General features: G+C 26.9%; 1 protein-coding gene across 1 annotated transcript in view; it reads right to left on the bottom strand.

Moving 5' to 3' along the window:
- The window catches only part of LOC111680609 (myb-like protein Q), a 66,507-nt gene that overhangs the window by 42,643 nt on the left and 5,598 nt on the right, over positions 1-18,266 (bottom strand). The window contains exon 2 of the mRNA XM_046947913.1: positions 1,782-1,905. The gene's annotated coding sequence lies outside the window, so the exon portion shown is untranslated. The remainder of the gene's footprint in view (positions 1-1,781; positions 1,906-18,266) is intronic.

The following is an 18,266-nucleotide window of genomic DNA, read 5'->3' as shown; positions in this document are numbered from 1 at the left end:
ACTGAACTAGAACTGAACTAGAACTGAACTAGAACTGAACTAGAACTGAACTAGAACTAGAACTGAACTAGAACTAGAACTGAACTAGAACTGAACTCGAACTGAACTTGAACTGAAGTAGTTTTAGAGTGTTATGAATATTTTGGGAAGTAGAATTAAAAAAATGACAAAGATGGGTAAGTCCACAAAGATCATATGATAATATTAATGCTTAATATAGGTGGATAAACATGCTTTATTATTGAATATATGACGATCTGCTTCAAATGAGTGTAGAGCAATATAAGAGAACTGTGAAGCTCTGAAGTCTTTCTTTGTCTGAGCTGACTTTTTTTTAGAGTGAGTAGAGTAAATTGGGTTTGTGCTGATGTTTGTAACGCACAATAATATTGGTCATAGATCAACCTTAAATTGTACCAATCGGCTCAGAATCATTGTTTGAGTCGATTTAGATCTGTCCGTCCCTGTAAGCCTTGTAATCAAACTACAGGTCGCAATTTTGGATATAATTCACTGAAATTTGGCCGAATAGGGCTTTTGAGTTCACAATTATGTTTAATATACTCTTATCTCGACAAAAAGCTGCAAAACTAACTTTTATACTAGCCTTGATAACCCTCATCAACTTTATAATTATAGGAGCTCATTGGACCTAGCCCCCTTAAAAATTTTACTCAAATATCCAGAATCTTTTACAATGTTAAATGGCTTAAGTATATATGAGGCAAGGTATAATTCAACTGAAATGCTTTATTATAAAAACTAAATCATATGTTATTTTTGTAACAGGTGTAGGATATTATATGATCGGCCTCGGCCGACTATAATTTCTTACTTGTTTTTATTAATAATATTTGTATGATATTCTTTGAAAATAAGTCCCAAATTTGTATATTTGGAAATGAGGAAAGAATTATTTTCGCTAGATTATTTATCAGTGAAAGGGGTGGAGCATTAATTGGAGATAAATTTGTTGTAGAATAATATTAAGCGGGTTTCTAAAAAATCGTATTTTCTTATAATATTTCGGTAATATTTAAAGATGTTTTTTATTACTTAAATACAGTTTTGTAATTAATTTTCATAAACAGCAATCTACTTAAAATATATTTTTCAACAAAATATTCCAATTAAGAAAATTCTCAGCATATATTTTGAAATAATATTATTTCGTTTAAAAAAAGAAGCGTTATATATATATTTGATTAATTATGAAATATTAAAATTGCTTTTATATTAACATAATTTTGTTCGTAGAATATATAAGTGAAATCATTTATTAAATTCACACAAGTATGGCTAATATAACAACGATTAATTAAAAAAACTCAAGAAACAAAAAACTATATAAATCGAATCGAAAACACTTAGCAAACATTTACGTCAAAGTTATGTTGGAAACAAGTTCTATTATGATCGAATGTTTATGTCTCAAGATGGAGAAGATAGATAACAAATTATAATCATTAAAATAAAAACGAAGAAAGCTAGATCATTAATAATACTAAACACATATATATATACACAAACATACACACATGTATATATTTATATTTAAAAACACAAAAAAAACAACCGCTAAAAACGCTAATTTTGTTTTATTGATTTAGTTTAAGAAATTAGATTAACATTTTTACGAGCCATCTACAGCTAACATATCAACTTTTTTTTTTTCTTAGTCAAAAAGAAGCATTAAATACAATTAAAATAAAATCTGTAGGAAATAACAAGATGACATAAGTTTTGACAATTAAGAACATTTTAAAGACAGTTTTACTTACTTTTTTAATGTGTTTTAATTTTGAGGGGCGTTTTTTTTCAGTATAAATTTGTCCAAATTAATTTTAGTTGCTTGTACGGCAGCATAATTAATGAGCGTGTTGTTGTTGTTGCTGCTGTTTAGATCTGCAATGGACACAAATAAATATTTTAATTAATAAAAATATAAATTTTCTATAAATATTTTAATTTTTATTTTTTTAATATTCTTATAACTTAATAAATAATACATATTGTGGCTGTATTAAATCTTATCGCCGCTTATCAAGGTTCAAATCAAGCTCGTGTTAAATTTATGACTTTTTAAATTTAATTTTTCAACTAATTTATTGTTGAAAGATGCGAGAAAATGTCTAAATTGGGTGTTTTTTAAGGTGGCGGAATGTATTAAAAAAAATTAAGTTATTAACTAAATGAAGAAGAGTTTAAAGCTCAAGGTTATTTGAGGTCAAATGAATGCTGCTGTATACAATAATACTGAAAATAAAAGTTTAATAGTTCGTATTATAAAAAACATCGGTGTCTTAGATCTGTAATTATTCAGTTTAAGTCAAATAGAAAATGATTTATATCTTCAGCGGTAAATATTATCAACATTGCTTATTGAACCCGATAAGTCGGGGCTTCATAATACTAAACAAACAATTCAATAGTCTAGTATACTGACTAGTTCAGTTCTAGTTCAGTTCTAGTTCAGTTCTAGTTCAGTTCTAGTTCAGTTCTAGTTCAGTTCTAGTTCAGTTCTAGTTCAGTTCTAGTTCAGTTCTAGTTCAGTTCTAGTTCAGTTCTAGTTCAGTTCTAGTTCAGTTCTAGTTCAGTTCTAGTTCAGTTCTAGTTCAGTTCTAGTTCAGTTCTAGTTCAGTTCTAGTTCAGTTCTAGTTCAGTTCTAGTTCAGTTCTGGTTCAGTTCTAGTTTCACAGACTATTCGATAGATTAATCCAAGATCTGTTCAGTATTTCAGGCCATAGATTTGTCTATATGTAGAAACAGTCATACATTAAACAATTGACATAGGTCAATAAAAGACCACCTAAAAGATGCACTAGTTAATATATTACTCTACATATTGGTTAATTGCATATTTTACAGAGTAGTTCATAGGAGAGTTGTCCATAAATTATTGAAAATTGACAGACTACGTCATAAACTAACCTTAGGACTAAACTATGAACTGTTGAGAGTTCATGCAATAGTTAATTGACTAGACCATAGAAAAGGGAATAGACCTAAAACTAAGTAGGTTACATTGACATGAAGACTGGACAGAGGTCTTATGATTAGTTTTTCAAATGAAAGAACAAAAACTTCGCTACTTTGTTGTTGTATTTTAAACACCCAATGAACCAAAGCAAATATCTGAAATTAATTGAAATTTGCCCGGACTGACCTCAGTCAGTTGGATATGACTTAATTTTACGGTCTTCTTAATATTTGCTAAAACTTAGCTTTAACTCATAACAAGTTCAGTTTTTCAAACTTCTATAACTACCAAAATCGTCAACACCACCTCTCCGTAGGGGGAGATCGGTGATGTTGAAGTGTAATGTCTTCAACTTTTTACTGAGCACCATCAATTTTTCCGACAAAGCATCTTTGCTGGTTGTTTTATTTTCTTATAATTTTTTGACATGCATTAATAAAGCCGCCAACATTCCAAACATCTTACATATAAAACATATAAGATGACTATAAAATGCTCAAATACACACACACACACACATACACATAGTTACACATACATATGTTTGTATATAAAGTTTTTATTCAACTTTATTTTCATATTTCTTCAACTGCCATTAAGACAGAATGAGGTCAATAAATGTGTGAGAGTGTAACATACATTAAAACAACTACAACATTTCTACATATTTAGTTGTTACAAATGAACAAAATGCAACAGCAACTACAAAAAATTGGAAAAAAATTAAAAAGAGAAAAAAAATTATTGAAAAATAATTCAAGTAGCTTAAAATATAAAATTGTACATGACTTTTGCTTAAAAACTAACTGCAAAACTGTATTTTAAAACTGAGTGTCTAAAACTATGTATGTTTGTAATTCATTTCATTCATCTATGCGTAGTAATCTCATAAAATTAAAAAAAAAATAAAATTTTATTTAGTTTTTTTTTCTTCTTACATAGATGATCTGTTAATGATAATTCTTAAATATTTTTTTGATTTTTTTTAATTTAAGGAAAAAACAAACCGCCAGTTTTGTTAAGCTGTTTATTAAAAGCTGTCATAACTATTAATGGATTTGAAAATAAAGATTACAAATGTCTTGTCGTATTAGTTAGTACACACACACACACTTATATAAGATCACTCTATATAGAAATATTTACAAATAAATGAATGAATGTTTGTTTAAGGAAATCTTGAGAATCTTGAAATTATGAATTAGACAGGTGTTTGTGAAGAAGTATGTTAGAAAATTATTATCTATATTTTAGATATACCACTATTTAAGTTGAATTTATGGCATGCAAAGATGATGGATTAATGGATAGAGAAAATGTTTATTTAAAAATTTATAAACAGCTACTATTTTAACGCTTTTCAAAATCATATCTCGCGTTATATAAAGTTTATATATCTTATTGAAAAATATTTTTGAATATATTGAATTATTAAAGATTTTAAATTGTTGGTAAACATATTACAAATATTTTTTTATTTTTTTGGTTTGGAAATTTTTAGAATATATTTTTTTCACAAAAAAATTAATAAGACTTTCTAGTAATTTGTGTTTCAACTACAACAGCTACAAGTTCCACAAATAGGCAACACTACAGAGAAGACTATGTATTAAACAATAGACTAGACCAAAGACTAAACTTCATACTGCAAAAAAACAGTATCATAGACTAGACTATCGACAGGATAATAGCAAATACTACATAAAAGACTATAGATAAAGCTATAGACTAGACTGTAGAGCAGACTATAGATTTGACCATAGATTAGACTATAGATTATACTGTAGACTAGACTGTAGACTAGACCAAAGACTAGACCATAGACTAGGCTATAGACAAGACTATAGACTAGACTATAGACTAGACTATAGACTAGACTATAGACTAGACTATAGACTAGACTATAGACTAGACTATAGACTAGACTATAGACTAGACTATAGACTAGACTATAGACTAGACTATAGACTAGACTATAGACTAGACCTTAGACTAGACTATAGACTAAGCTATAGACTAGACTATAGACTAGACTATAGACTAAACTATAGACTAGACTATAGACTAAACTATAGACTAGACTATAGATTAGACTATAGACTGGACTATAGACTAGACTATAGACTAGACTATAGACTAGACTATAGATTAGACTATAGACTATACTATAGACTTTACTATAGACTAGACTATAGACTATACTATAGACTAGACTATAGACTATACTATAGACTAGACTATAGACTATACTATGGACCATACTATAGAATATACTAGACTAGATTATAAACTAGACTATATACTAGACTGGATTGTAGACTAGACTATTATAGACTAGACTATAAATTAGACTTTAGAATATGAAAATATCATGTTCAGTTTATCAAAATAAGTTTTAAACCAGTTATTTTAACTTCAATTTGCTGGAAAACATTTCCAAATCAGACTGAATTATATTTGAATTTAATTTTGAATTAGATAAAGATCGTAGACTTATGTAGCGAAATGATTCCAAATTATTCGCCATTAAAATTAAGATTTTTATTACCGAAACTTTTAAAAGGTATAACATTTTTTCTCTTTAATAATTTATGTATCTCGATCGAGATATCAAAATCAATATAAATTTTCAAGAAACAAACATTTGTACATTATTGTGTGTAGGAAGAAGATTTACATATTTTAATTGTTTTTCTTAATTTAATGGCATAAAAAATTTGTTGATATTAAAAATGTTCCATTTGAATTTAATTAATCTATATTGCTGGGTTTATAAACAAAATTTTATAAATGAATATAAATTATAGCATTTGAGATTTTTTTTAAATTCTATTAGATATTGATTTAATATTGGTTTAATAGCAAATAGGTGGAAAAAAAAACAAAACAGGCTGCTAATTAATGATTAATACCTAGCTTAACATGTTGGCTTAAATTAAACTAATTAAGCTTGTGAAGCAAAAAATTTGCAAAAAAAAATGTTTGCCAAAAAATGATTGATTATGTTTTAAAGTTAATATTGTTAAAAATTTGCGAACTTTGCAAAAAAATAGGATTTAATAATAATTTTTGCGCAAAATAAAAGACAACACAAAGTAAAATAAAAAAGAGGTGTTGCCGGAAGATTATTGAGCTTTTTATTATTGTTGTTTTTTGGTTAAACAAATTGTAAAATTTATATGACTTTAAAACTAAAAACTTTATAATATTTAAATAACGTTTATTATTTCTTTTTGAAAAACTTGAGAACTGCCCTCTTAATTACATGGTTAATTATTTTCAAATTAATATAAATGTTTTAGATTTTTTTTCGTTGCAAGAAAACCTCCTCCAAAAAAATTTAAAATTATACAAGAAAATTTTAAAATATACAAATTAAAAACACCTTAAATAAATAACTTATAAAAAAAATTAATATTAATTATTTTTAAACAAAAGAAACATATATATATATGAATCACATTTAAATTAGTTTAATTTCATCCCTCCCCCTCTCTTTAGAGAAGAAAATAAAAAACAAATAAATAAAATAACAAATTTCACATTTGTAAAACAGTAGTAGATTTTTAAAATGCAAATCAGTAGTGTTGTTGTTGTTTTTTTCATCTTCTAGTTGTTTTTGTTTTATTTTTCTTAACTCTATAATTTAAGTTGTTTGTTGTAGTTGTTGTTTTTTTATTTGTTTGATGTTAAAGTTAATTGGGGTTAATATATTCCATTAGTGTTCAGTTTTGTATTTCTTTTATTTCTTATTTCACTTTTGTATTCGGTAAAACAGATTTTTATAATGTAAAACCACTGACACAGGTTGTTGGGGTACAGATACACATATAACAGTGACTCCGTTTTGGCCTAAGCACGGGTCATATGAAACAGCAAAGACAGACTTAAAACAAAACTAAAGTGGAAATAAAAATAAAGCAATTAATTTGAAATTGACACTAATGATATTGTTTGGTGTTTTAAATTATAATATTTAATAGTATTAAATACTTCAATATTACTAATAATCAACACCAACAACAACAACATTGACAATATGGAAACAATATACAGTAGTTATTATTAATAATTTAATGTTAAATTTAAATTAAAACAGAAACAAAAAGCGAAAAAAAACTCGAAAAAATTAAAAATTAATATTTCAAATTAAAACAATTTAGCAAAATGACAACCAATACAAAATAATCGTTCAATCATATATTGTCAAATTGCTTCATATGATTCGTAATCGTGTGTTTAACAGATCAAACATTTAGCCGAATTTCATAATTCAATGTTTGCCAGCGAAAGTTTTGTTCAATTTTATTAAGTATTTCTAAGGCTAAAAACAAAAGACTTAAGACAAAAACTTTATTTTTTTTTCTAATTTATTTCATTTTTTTCTTTTAAGTGACAATATAATTTTATTTAACATTTGTGTTAAATTTCATAAAATAACTTAGTTTTCTATAAAGAAATCTTTTCTATAATTCTTTAAATTCATTTTTGTTGTGTATCTTTAAAAATTGTTTCTTTTTGCTCTGATTTTAATTCAAAGACAGGGACAAATGCGCATATTTATAAAAACTAGTTTAGTTATTAAAATTTAAATATTTTTTTTAATCTTTAATTTATTATAAATTCATAACTGTCATTAGCACTAAAATAAAAATGTTTATTTTGGTTTTTTTCTCGCAAAAAAAATAAAGAAAATAAATGAATTTGCTAATATAATAAAAAAATATAACTAGAAATAAAGGGATTAACAACAGATGTCGTATGTATTAAACAGTTAGTTATCGAATACTTTTTTCATCTATTATTCTGAATTGTGTGCCAGAAAATACAACAAATGTGAGAAATTTTGATTCACTTCTTAGGTTCCCATCCTCGGCTAAACAAGTCGTTTTATAATGCTGTAAGGAATGGATTTATATGATTTTTCGTCTCCCTTCTGCACTTTCTTAACTCCAGGTGGATCTATGTAATTATCTTATCAATGTTTTTAACTCGATAGCGTTAAGTTCCTCAAGATTTCTTATTGGAAACACATTCATAACGACACCTAGGATATTGTCAATTTGATTCACAGTGGTCGTTCTATAAACAGTTATTGGTTGATATCGCTTCGGCTTCACATATTGACAGTGTATCAAATCTAAATCTATACTATAGTGTACTGTCTAATATATAGCCTATTATGTAATCTCAAATCTAGTCTATAGTCTAGTCTATAGTCTAGTCTATAGTCTAGTCTATAGTCTAGCCTATAGTCTAGGCTATAGTCTAGGCTATAGTCTAGGCTATAGTCTATAGTCTAGTCTATAGTCTAGTCTATAGTCTAGTCTATAGTCTAGTCTATAGTCTAGTCTATAGTCTAGTCTATAGTCTAGTCTATAGTCTAGTCCATTGTCTAATTTATAGTCTAGTCCATTGTCTAAGCTATAGTCTAGTCTATAGTCTACCCTATAGTCCAGTCTACTCTAGTCTAATTTATAGTCTAGTAAATAGTCTAGTCTACAGTCTAGTCTATAGTCTAGTCCATAGTATAGTCTATAGTCCAGTTCATAGTCTAGTCTATAATCTACAGTCTAGTCTATATTCAAGCCTAGTATATAGTCTACTCTATATTCAAATCTATAGTCTAGTCTACAGTATTGTCTTCAGTCTAGTCTCAAGTCTAGCCTACCGTCTAGTTCGCAGTCTAATCTTTAATCTTGTCTATAGTCTATTTTATAATATAGTCTATTTTCCAGATTATAGTCAAGCCTACATTCTAGTCTATAGTCTAATTCATAGTCAAGTCTTTATTCAACTCTTTAGTCTAGTCTATATCCTGTTCGTTGTCTAGTCTATAGTCGAGTTTATCGTCTAGTATATAGTCTAATTCACAGTGTAGCCTACAGTCTGGTCTAAAGTCTAGTATAAAGTCTACCCTTTAATCCAGCCTATAAACTAGTCTATAGTCTAGTCAATAGTTTGGCCTATAGACTAGTGTATAGTCTATAGCCTCATCAATTGTATATTGTCCAATCTATAGTCTAGTAATTAGTACAGTCTTGTGTAGTCTATAGTTTGGTGTGTAGTCGAGCTTATAGTCTAGTATATAGTCTAGTCTACAGTCTAGTCTATAGTCTAGTCCTCAGTCTTGTCTACAGTCTAGTCTATAGTGTGACCTATAGTCTAGTCTATAGTTTAGTTTATTGTCTAATCTATAGGCTAGTCTATAGTCTAGTCTATAGTTTAGTGTATACTCTATAGAATGTTATGAAGTATATTCTGTGGTATATTATGTAGTCTAATCTATAGTCTAGTCTGTAATCAAGCCTATAGTCTATTCAATAATATAGTCTGTTATTTAGTACAAAGTCTAACCTGTAGGCTATTTTATAGGCTAGCCTATAGTCTAGTCTATAGTTTTGACTGCAGTCTAGTCTGTAGTGTAGTTTATAGTCTAGTCTGTTGTCTTGTCTATAGTCTAATCTTTAGTCTAGTAAATGTTCTAGTCTCTAGTTTGTTATACAGACTATTCTGTAGTCTATGATATAGTCTGATCTATAGTCTAGTCTATAGTCTAGCATATAATTAATTTATAGCAATTCTATAGTCTAAAGCCTGGAATTTAGTCTAGTCTAGATTATTTTTTTAGTCTATAGTCTAGTCTATACAATCTGAAAACACAACATATTTGTGAATTATTTTATAAAAATCTTACTGATGTGATCTAAATAATAATTGACAGAAGGCACAATCTTGCTACTACACTCTTAACTTTTCTTTTCGGAAATTCTGAAATTTTTAATGCAAACAAATTAAGGAAATCTACCTTGAGAATCATATATAGTATAAAAACTAAAGAACCCAGCAGGTTTTTATATAAAACTAAATAAATCAATTAAATGATATATACAGGAACATACAAACAAAAAAGCATCTGTATTGTTTAATAAAATCAAAGCTTAAGTTCAAATACATTTTTCACAGCTGAAAATGATGTTTTGTTAAATATTTATTTTTTTTTTTCATTCAAAGACAAGTTCTAAGGCAACAGATTTTATTATAAAATACAAATGTTTAAAATACATACATATTGTATTAAAACTTTACAAAAGGCTATAATAATAAATTTTATTTTGTTTAAAAATCAACAGGTTTCTTTTTTATTGAAATTAAATCGTAACGAAAAAAAATAAATAAATAAAACTGCAACATTTGTATCAATGTTTGTTTGTTTAAATGTTATTGTTATTACTGTATATAATATATATGTACATAAATATATATTTTTTTGTATATTTGTACTTGACCGCAAGTGTCATTGCCAAATATATGTTGTATATAATAAACAACAAAAATGCAATGAGTTGTGTAGTTTGTTGTTGTGGTGTACTTTTTGTCAAGAATGCCAATTAAAACTGTATATAAAACACGATAATTTTTTGGGAAACAAAAATTGCCAAAATACAAGTAAAATTGCAAAAAAAAAATTTTTTTCTTACATAAACAACACTTAAACACAGCACTTTTTTTGATAGTTTCTTTAAATAAGAAAAAAACAAAAACTGCAAAATAATCATAAAAAACCAAAATGCCGCTTAAATAAAAAATACCACAACTTTTAACTAAACAAAAAAGAGAAAAAAAAACATTACCTGAAAATAAACCAACTTCAAACAATTATAAACTCTACTCCATAAAAATGAAACACTCGTACAACAACAACATCATGAATGGACTCGAGTGGAGTTGAAATTCAGTTTGGTTGCTGTATTGCTTGCTAAATTGAAACCCATTGCCAAATCTGGAATTTCAGAATTAATTTCAATATATTTCGTTACACTTTTTTTCGTGTCCGCTTGCTACTTGTTGTTGCTGTTTTACTACACTTCAGTTTTGGTGTTTGCAACTTTAAAGAAATTCCCTTAAAATAAAAATAAAAAAAACGATAGTGTAATTGACTGAGAAGTCAAAAAAAAAAAAAAAAAAAAAAAAATTGACATACGATAAGCATTTATAATTAATTAAAAATATCAAAATATTTTTATTATTTTAAGAGAGATATTATTAGTTTAAAGGAACTTAAACGTCCAAATTTTTCGAATATAATAAAAGCTCTTTTTTGTCTAAAAAAGCTTTCTTAAGTTTTTAACAAATAAAAGGCAGAAAATTTAAAACTTTTGAATTGACTTTCTACAAAAACGCCTTAAAAGCTTTTTATGAAAAAGCTTTGTAGTTATTTTTATGAAAAAAATGGACTATATTGAAACACCAAATGAAAGATCTTTTAATGAGAGACATAATATGCTTTTCATGATGAAAATACGTAAACATTTTTTTGAAATAAAAATTAAATGTTTTTTTAATTCTATTGATATTTTTATATAAGAATAAACACAAAAAAGTTTCAAAAGTTTTTCTTAAGCATTTTAGTAATAAAGTTCAATATTTCAATTCAAAAAGCTGTTTTTGAGAGAAAGGATAAAAAAAGGATAAAAAGCTTTTTATGTCTAAACTTAAATAACTTTCAAGAAAAAGTAAAAAATCGCAAAAAAAAAAAAAAAAACATAAAGAACTTTTAAAATAAAGCTTTAATGAAAAAATTCATTATATAAAGTCACTTAAAAGCTTTTTTTAAATATTTAAAAACCTATTTATGAACTTAAAAATTTAAAAAATATGTTATGAATAAGCTTAAATACCTGTTTATCATAGAAATTTATGAAAATTTATAAAAAAAGTTTTCTTATGAAAAAAACATAAAAAGCTTCTTTAAAAAATATCTAAAAATTATTTTTAAACAATAGCAAAAAGGCTTTTTTGCAAAAACTAAAAAACCCTTTTTATGAGAAAACAATAAATATAAAATAAAATTAAAAAAATAATCCTAGAAAGCTATTGTAGAAAAAAAACGCCTAAATACCTTATTATGAAAAAAGCTTTTTATGAAAGAAACCGAAAAAATATGAAAACGCTTTTTAGTGAAAACGAATAAAAAATATATAAAAAGTACTTTTATAAAACAAATTTTTAAAAAAGATTTTTATAAAAAATGTCTATGAAAAAAGATTTATGAAAATATTAAATGTTTTAATAAAGAAAATGTTTTCCCAATAATGCTAAAAGAAAGCTTTTTATAAAATAGTCTTAACAAGTTTTTCTAATTAACAAAATTATAAAAAGATTTTTTTGTGGAAAAATGAACAAAAACCTTTTAGTAGATAAGCTAAAAAAGGCTTTTTATGAAAGAGCTTTTATGAAAAAGCATCTTATAAAGAAAAAAATTATTAACGAAAAAACTACAAAAAATGATTTTATGAACAAAATAAAGAGAACTTTTTATGAAAAATGTTCAAAAAAAGATTTTATATCAAATAGTCCTAAAAAGTTGTTTATTAAATAAAATGAAAAGCTAAAAAGGATTTTTATGAAAAAATGCTTAAAAGTATTTTATAAAAAGCTCAAAAAAGCTTTTTATGAAAATATACTTTAAGTCTTCTTATTATAAAAGACCTCAACAGCTCTTTAGCTCTTTTAAAAGTTGCTTTCTGACAACTTAAATATAAAACTGTCTTTGTCTTGTCAACATTTTATCAATTAATTTTTTTTTGCGGCATTTTTAATTAAACATTTTGGAGATGATTAATGTTTTAGTTAATTTAATGTTTGTATGTTAACAGTATTTTTTATAAAAAACTGCTCATATCATGTTTTACAGATAATTCTTAAATAAATCATATGATTTAATTGGCTACATATCGGTTTCATCTATAAAATATTTTATAGATTTATAAAATAAAACTTAATGATTAAAATTGTATATATGTTCTTATATAATTAAGGAGACTTAGTAGTAAAACGATGTATGAATCATTATTAAAGAAATTGCATTAGTATTTACAGTGTAAGCGTTAAAATATATAGATACATATATGTAATAAGGAAGTAGTTTATAACATTTTGAGAAATAATTCTTTCTTATCTGGATTTAAGTGATACCCAGCAAAAACTCGGTAATGTATTTTACTTATATAACCACTTACTGTTTAATGACTACTACCTATTGGCTGTATAACTTTTAATTTCTCCTTAAATGACTTACTTATAATCAGTTACGTAAGTAGTTTATTTTCAGTTCTTCAATTTTATTGAATCGCGCCTTAGCAACTGCTTTTTACACACACATAAAGAAAATAGTTTTTCTGTATGAGAATCATTATTGGATGCGTGGCGTTGCGAGTAAGACAACGAACTGTGTAAGCAATTTTTGTTGTATTTATAACAAAACCACGTCTTATTTGTTAGTACTTATTTAAGTAGTGATTAGTAAGCGATCGTAGCAAGAACTTGCCTTCAAGGTCATAAAGAGTTAAAATGTTAATGAAGAAGTATTGAAGTTAGGGTGTATATAGTTATTGTCACTCCGTTTGTAACACATCGAAATATTTGACTAAGATCCATAAGTATACATATTTATTTTGTGTCCTTATTAGATTCTTAGATGATCTTGTCAAGTCCGTCGGTCTGTCTGTTGAAATCGCAATAGGGACGGGAGGAGCTAGATAGTTTGAAATTTCTTTGTTATTCATTGTTTTGAATTGAAACTTGTTTGTTTAAAGTCTATAGACGATTTTTTTTGAAATTTTAACAGTACCTTTCTGTATATCTGAAAGGAACTATAGGCTTTTTTCAATTTTAAAATTTCAAGTAGGCGAGTTGCCACGCCTACTCATTTAATAGCTATTAAAAGTCATATATCCATGTAAATTTTTTGGGTAATAAATTATGAATTATATGAATTAAATACAAAAAGATATTTTATCTTAGAAACTAATTGAACTAGATTCCTAAAATTTTGCAAAAAGGACTTTCATATTCATCTGAACATTTTGGGGAAAAAGGGGGAATTTCATCAGGGGGTGGCTTGGTACCCCCATATGAATTATGTAGAAAAATTTGTATATCTGAGATATTGTAGAAGCCAGAATCTTAACATTTAACATTAAGAACTTTGACATTCATGTGAACATTTAGAGAAAAAATTGGCGGAATTTCAATGGGAGGATTGGCCCCTTCCATATGAAATAAATTCGGAAGAATTGACGAGTGGCATCTCCCATGTGTCAGTGGAGTTTTTTGCTTTTATGGTAGCAAAGCGCACTGGGTATAGCTAGTATTCTATATAAACTTGGTTTAAGGTGAACTTAAATCCTTAAACCAATTTGCATGAGGATCGGTACATTATTGATCCTATTCTTCATATAAAGTCGCTTTGAGAAAGTTTCATTAACGCTCATTAATACCTCAAAAATTCAACTACGGCGATGAAATTCGGCATAAATAAGTTTTGTTTGAGCGAAAAAATTTCTACCAACGTTTATGAGGATCGGTCTTTATTTCATCCTACCCCCATATAAATATCTTATTACTATTTTATAAATACGAGTACGGAGATAAAATTCAACTTTAACAAGTTTTGAAGGAATCAAAATCTTCCTACCATTAGGATTTATGAGGATCCGTCAATAATCTCTCTATAGAGAATGAATTTACTTCTTTCTATAATACCAAAGGCATTGATTCATAAATTCAAAGTTTATAAGGAAACAATTAGTTAAATAAAGCACTCTTAAATGTTAACTGAGCACTTTTCAATGTAAGTTTTTGCTGGGTATATATAAAAGAACAAGTTTCTACATATAAGTTCAGTGAACTTTGGCAGAATTTATCAAAAATTTGTATTGATCACACTTAAGCGGCAAGTTCACTTTAGATTAAAGTGATCGAACGAACTATCTTCTACCATGAATCAGTCACAATGAACTAATAATGTAACGATTATGTTCCATCTTAGGATCTTTTTCAAACGACATACATATGACATGAGATTTAAAAAATTCGCAAGCAAGCTTTGCATGGCACCGTTAAACCAAAACACTTTAATGAACTTGAAAATATCCAGTCGGATTTAAACATTTACATTACAACAAAAAAATTAAACTATAAAACTTATGAGTTTTATAAGATCATTTACATTAAAAAATTTCTCATACATTAAAAACAAAACTAAAGACTTAAGAAACAAAACTGAACAGCTTGTTTTCAAAAAACAAACTTTTTTTTTTTATTTGTAAGAAAAAAAGCAATTAAATGTTAAATTTATAAGATAAATCATATTTCCTTTTGTTTATCATAATTTTATGCAGTTTCGGTTTATCAAACATAAAAAATTCAGATCACATTTAGTTTTGTGTTGTTCTCACGAATTAAGTTAGAATTAAATATGTGTGCGCTTAGCAAAATACAAAAGACTTGAAAAACAAACTTTGAGAAAATCAAATAACACCTGTGAATTTTTTAAATAAATTAAACTTATAAACTGGATAAATGCAATAATCTTTAATTTATACCAAATAGTGGTCAAATTAAAAGTAAAAATGATTTTCAACAAAAAAAGTCTTTAATAAGATAAAAAAAAAGTTTGCAAAATTTTATATTATATGCAAAACTTTCTTTTTGCAATTTTTTTTTAACAGAAACCATAGTTTTTAGCGGAAATTGTATTTAAATTGAATTAACTCTATTTAAGAAAAAAAGTAATTAAATTATTTATAAGACCATTAGTTTTATAAGTTGAAAATGACAATTTTATTAAGAAAATTACTTTATAATCAAAATGTTAGTTTTTTTTTTTACTTTTTGTATTTAAATTTAAAATGAAGTGTTATTTTCTTGAGTTTTTTTCTTTCTTCATTAATAGCTTTATAATGAGTTTTAATGGCATTAACTAGAAAAATGCCATTTAAACATAATGAATAATAAAATTACCCTAAAGCGTTTAAGATTTTTTTTAAATTTTAGCTCAAAAATTAAGTTTTTTTTGCTTACAGTTAAGGCACCAAAAATTTCACTTTTTTTCTTTAAAGATTTTAACACTGTGAGTGATTTTTCTTATTTTTTTGTTAATTCATCATAGAACGGAAGTTATAAATTCTCATCAACTTTAACGTAGAAATTCACGATGAAACATAACAAATCGTAAATCATTTTAGTCATATTTTTTTTAGTTATATTTTGAAGTTTTTTTAAATTTTGTAACTCGCTATAGTAAGTTGGGAGATATTGTTTGCTTATTTAAGAGATATTATTTCTAAAAAAAAATAACTTGTTTGTTTTTGTCTTGCAATATAATCTTCTATAAACCACAATAAAGTCTTTATTTACAAAAAATTTTGTCAATTGGAACTAGTCTTCTGACTGATCCATTGAATTAGAAGAACAACTGAGATTTTGTTTTTCGTCTAAAAAACCAAAAACCAAAAGGAAATCCTTAAGAACAAGAAATACTGTGACATGATAGAAGTCTTATGGCTGATCCTTTGGATTACTTAGTTCTTTAGAAATACACTAACTAGAATGCTAGAAACCGACTTAAGGATAAATTATATAAATTAAATATAGACAACCTTGTGAGATTTCTGACTTTCCAACATATCAGCTGGATATTGTCAGACAATAAACTTTTCCGATCAAAAGTGCAGAAAATCTAAAAAAAAGCTCTGAATACTGTATTGAGCACAACAAAGAAAATTCATAGTTTAACTGGTCACAAGTAAGAGAAAAATTTCTAAGTATATTAAACCCTGTCGGTGCCAATTCTAGCTTTATCTAGAATTAGTCCATGTTAACCAAAGCTCTGCAAACGTTGCTAAATATACATATAATCGATATTACTTGCACATTAGAAGGCTTTACACAACCATCGAATGTGTCCGATAGCATACAAGATACCGAATATATCGAAAGATTTGAAACGCTGATCCCAAATAGAATATCTTGATCAGACAGAAAAGAGGAGTAAACATCCGCGGGAATCCATTGCTATACGTATGACTCTAACTTGTGATTCAAAATAAGCTTTTGGTTCTATAACTAAGACCCAAATACAGAAATATACCACGATTTACTTAATCGCAGCACTTTCTTACAGGTAAAATGTTTAAGCAATACCGGAATGTCTTAGTTAGAAGCCAAAAGGCAATTAGAGCCATATGAGATAATAGAGGAGCTCGTGGCAGTTAAACTGACAAACAGAAAATCATTTGACGCAACGAGGTCGTAATTAAAAATATAGGTAACAGAAATTCATAAGGCCACATGAAATAATGAAATGGTGGGTAGAACCACAAAAATTGTAGAACGTGAATCCTTCCAAAAATGAGCAAATCTGAGGTTAATATGATTCTCAGAAGACAAACAGGTCAACGAGATATACAACGTTGGACGTGCATATATAGACGAAAGTAGATCATGAAGAGAGGAAAGTAATATTCATGGGAAGAACTATAAATAACCTCTCCATTGAGGTTAATATGATGCCACGTATTCTGAGTAGACATATAAGCAAACGTGCTATACAAAATTGAACGTAAGGATTCAGACGAAAGTAAAGCATATAAAGACAACATTTAAATCATTGGGTAGAACAACAGAGATCCTATGGAGTGATACTAACAACAGTAGAATGGGAATCCTCACTAAAAGAGAAAGTTTGAGGTTAATATGAATGGACACACATGCAGTTAAGTAGAGTATTTAGAGAGAAATGTGAACATTTGAACACTTTCCTTGCAATGCTTTTACCGAAAATAGATCCAAATATATTGGGAGTGATATAATGCCGAATATAACATCCTTTATAAACACTGATTGAAAATTTTCGAGGAATAACGTTCAGGAAACTGAATTTCTGAACATCAGACAATAATGAATTTAGTAAATACTATATACGAAATACGAAATACGTTATACGAAAATTTTTATTGAATCAACATTTTCTGGGTAGTGGAGAGTGGTCTATGTAAATTTTTTCGGATTTTATGTAGATAAATCAACCTTACATTACATTACCCAGCGAAAAGCAATCACAAATTGTCAAAAACTATGAAACAGTGCCTAAGGAGGAACATTAGAGCAAACTCCTGTGTCAATCTATTATTATAAAGAGCCAGATGGAAATCCATGCTATCAGGGAATGAGTATTGAATCAACAGAAGAATTGACAGAAGTTCTGATAGCAAAAGAATTGACAGAAGTTCTTTCTGCAAAAGAAAGAACCTCCAAAGAGGCGAAAAAGAAGTAGAATTTACTGCATCGATGTACTGAAAAAGACCTGAAGAATTGATGACAATGGATGATAACACAGGTTTATTTGATTCCAAATTCAGTACATCTGAAGTCATTCTCAGGAAATAATGTTTAGGTTTTTTTTTTTTTTTTTTTGTGAAATTACAATATTATACAATAC

This window comes from Lucilia cuprina, chromosome 4 (genome assembly GCF_022045245.1).
Source record: "Lucilia cuprina isolate Lc7/37 chromosome 4, ASM2204524v1, whole genome shotgun sequence".
In the NCBI taxonomy this organism is placed as follows: Eukaryota; Metazoa; Arthropoda; class Insecta; order Diptera; family Calliphoridae; genus Lucilia; species Lucilia cuprina.
This window is presented reverse-complemented; position numbering and strand designations above follow the sequence as displayed.